We start from the raw sequence: 3948 nt of genomic DNA, 5'->3' as shown, positions 1-3948 counted from the left end.
GGCTGCCATCCAAAAGACAAACAACAACAAATGTTGGCGAGGCTGTGGAGAAAGGGGAACCCTCCTACACTGCTGGTGGGAATGTAAACTAGTTCAACCATTGTGGAAAGCAGTATGGAGGTACATCAAAATGCTCAAAACAGACTTACCATTTGACCCAGGAATTGCACTCCTAGGAATTTACCCTAAGAATGCAGCAATCAAGTATGAGAAAGATCAGTGCACCCCTATGTTTATCGCAGCACTATTTACAATAGCCAAGAATTGGAAGCAACCTAAATGTCCATCGATAGATGAATGGATAAAGAAGATGTGGTACATATACACAATGGAATACTACTCAGCCATAAGAAAAGGGCAAATCCAACCATTTGCAGCAACATGGATGGAGCTGGAGGGTATTTTGCTCAGTGAAACAAGCCAAGCAGAGAAAGAGAAATACCAAATGATTTCACTCATCTGTGGAATATAAGAACAAAGGAAAAACTGAAGGAACAAAACAGCAGCAGAATCACAGAACTCAAGAATGGACTAACAGGTACCAAAGGGAAAGGGACTGGGGAGGATGGGTGGGTAGGGAGGGATAAGGGGGGGAGAAGTAGGGGGGTATTAAGATTAGCATCCATAGCGGGGTGGGAGAAAGGGGAGGGCTGTACAACACAGAGAAGACAAGTAGTGATTCTACAACAGGTTGCTACGCTGATGGACAGTGACTGTAAAGGAGTATATAGGGGGGACCTGGTATAGGGGAGAGCCTAGTAAACAAAGTATTCGTAAGTATTTGTCATGTAAGTGTAGATTAATGATTAAAAAAAAAAATGCAAAAAAAAAAAAACAATAGCTCACTATGCAAAACTATGTTAAATTGAAATTTCAGTTCCCCACTTAAGCCCCATCCATGGAATTTACATGTTTATGCATGTAGATAATTTGTTAAAATGATTTGTAAGATACTTGATGATCATCATATATTTAATTGGATCCAGTAATTGTTTAAATTTACACAAAATGTCACCTATATTTCCCCCAAGACCCTTTTCCATGTCTAAGGAAAAGTTTTATTTTCTCATAGATAACATTTTGAAGGAGGGTGCAAAGGTGCATATTTAGTAGAAGGAGTAGAACTATTCTCATTTTAGAAATATTGTTATAAATTCTATGATTTCTGTGTTAAAACTATGATTTTTCCAAACTCCATTATCACTGTGGCAGACATAATTCCAAAATTCCCCTCAAGATTTCTTTCCATAACCTATAAATATGATAATGTATCACACCTAGGTTGAATTACATGTGAAAAGGGATTGCAAAATATAATCAAGATTACTAATCAGGTGACCTTTAGGTATAGACCCTATCTAATCCCATAAACTATTTAAAAGCATAATTTTTTTCTGGTTATTAACAGATGAATAAGTAGAGAGATTCGAAGTACAAGAAGAATTAAATGCACCATTCCTGTCTCTGAAGACAGAGGGGCCACATGCAAGGACATTCAGTTTGAGAGGGACCATGAGCTGACAGGCAGCAAGGAAGTTAAGACTTCAGTCCTATAATCAAAAGGAACTGAATTCTGCCAAAAACCTGAATGAACCTGGAAGAACTTCTTCCCCAGAACTACCTGATAGAAGTCCATCCCAGAAGATCCTCGATAAGAATTCAAAGTATAATCCCATAAAATATGAAGAAGATTACCTAGATGGTATATAGTCCCTTAAAATATGGAGAATTTTCAGTTATTTGTATCTGGCACCTTCTGCTGAGTCAGGGCCTTCAACAACAAAGTTGAAGGTCCATGATCAGACAAGATGAGACCACAGAGTCTAATAAATGAGCTATTTGGAAGGAAAACTGGCCAGGCTGTGAATACAAGCATACAGAAGTATAACTATAAGCAGAGAACACTTGAAGACAACATAATGAAGAACATAGATCAAAATGACAGGACACTAGGCAGGCAAAAGAGGTAGAGACACAACAGTGAAAATTAAGTAAATAGACCTCAAATACCTGTTTATACCTGATACTGTCTCTTCCTCTACATAGAACTGATTCAAAACTAACTAGTTACTGTCTGGTAGCATTGCTTACTTTCATTAAAGAAACTAACCCTCATGTCCAATTATAGGATTACATTAGCAACATGATAAGATGATAGTATGTTCTAGGGACTTCCTCTAGGTCAGGCCAAACTGTGAAGAAATTTTGAAACTTCCAATCATATTTTGTCTTCTGAGACTAAGTTCTTGCTCCATAATTTCCACATGGCATTTTTCACTTCTGTGTCCCTTAGTGTATAAATCAGAGGGTTGAGCAAAGGTGTTGCAAGTGTATAAAACACCACTATAATCTTGTCCATGGAAAAGGTAGTTGCAGGGCATGTGTATATAAATATGCAAGGACCGAAGAACAAGATGACCACAGTGATGTGGGAGATGTAGGTGGAGAGGGCTTTTCTCCTCCCTTCAGCACTGTGGTTCCTCAGAGAATGGAAGATGATAACATTGGAGAACACCAGCATGACAAAGCTCACTGTACAGATGGCCCCACTGTTGGACACCAAGAGGAGATTGACCATGTAGGGGTCTGTACAGGCAAGTTTCAACAAGGGCTGCAAGTCACAGAAATAGTGATCAATCACATAGGAACCACAGAAAGGTAAACTCAAGGTCAGAAAAATATGAGCTAAAGAATGCACGCAGGACCCCACACAGGCCACAGCCACCAACACACTGCAGACCCGCCGACTCATGATGGTCACATAGTGCAGGGGCTTACAGATGGCCACATAGTGGTCAGCGGCCATGAGGATCAGGATGAAGATCTCTAGGCTGCCAAAAAAAAATGGAATGAAAAGACTTGGACTATGCATTCATTGAAAGAGATAGTGGTCTTCTTCAAAAGGGCGTCCACAATCATTCTGGGAGCAATGGAGGTAGAGAAGCAGGTGTCAGACAAAGACAAGTGGAAAAGAAAGAAGAACATTGGACTCCCAAGTGCCCGGCTGGTCTTGATGGTCATGATGATCAGCAAGTTACCCAGCAACATCCCCAAATAGAAAAGCAAGAAAGTGACAAACACTATTTTCTTCCTAACAATATCCTGGGTCAACCCAAGCAGAATGAATTCAGTCACTTTGTTGTTCAGCTGCATGTTGTTCATGAGTGAGGTGAAAGGGGTGAGTGTGAAACGGTTTATCTGTAAATACAAAGAAATTAATTCATGGTGATATGTGATTTTTAGAGAATACTATAAGAAAAATAAATATTCCTCATCTTGGATATTTTAGCTGTGGTTTCTTGATAATTCAATTCAACACTTCTTTCCTCAATCTGTAGTGACAACTTCATAGGGTCAATGTGAGTCTCGGGTAAGCTTGTGAAAGTTACACTTTCTTAGTACCTTTGAAATGCAACCCTCTGTATCTTTTGAAAGATTCTGATTAATTTTCCAAATTCAATGAATATAAAGTTAAGAGATACAGCTCCTCTTTATTATTAACTTAATTTTTTTTCACATTCAATAAATTTGGGGACCCATGTTTTGATAGGGTATCACTAGGCATTTTGTATGTATTTCACTGCCCTTAGAGGTTCATGATATAAATATATTTATCCATATATTTGTTATACATATTTATATAATGTATATTTTTATAAACATGCAACATGCTTCACTTTACTGTACACCTGCTTCCAGATAGTACAGAGAAGAGGAACTCTTATAGACTCTTGATAATATGCTGTTACCTTGAAACACTCATGATATTTAGTATCAGATACACTTTAATGTAGATAAATGAATGTTCTTTGATAATTATTAATATATCATATATCTCCATTCCTATTTTTTCCTCCAATTTTTGAAAAATACCCCTTGGAGAACCCAAAGTTCCTGAGGATACATAAAAGTGAAAAAGGGGCATTATTACTCAGTAGTTTGTGTTTC

At 38.0% G+C, this 3948-nt stretch overlaps 1 pseudogene; it reads right to left on the bottom strand.

Annotated features, from left to right (window-relative positions):
- Window positions 1–2218: 2218 nt before the first annotated feature.
- Window positions 2219–3153, bottom strand: LOC118917638 (olfactory receptor 4C16-like; annotated as a pseudogene).
- Between the last annotated feature and the right edge of the window lie 795 nt (window positions 3154–3948).

Source organism: Manis pentadactyla, chromosome 13, assembly GCF_030020395.1.
Source record: "Manis pentadactyla isolate mManPen7 chromosome 13, mManPen7.hap1, whole genome shotgun sequence".
In the NCBI taxonomy this organism is placed as follows: domain Eukaryota; kingdom Metazoa; phylum Chordata; class Mammalia; order Pholidota; family Manidae; genus Manis; species Manis pentadactyla.
Note: the sequence above shows the minus strand (reverse complement) of the source record. Positions and strands in the feature narration are given on the sequence as shown.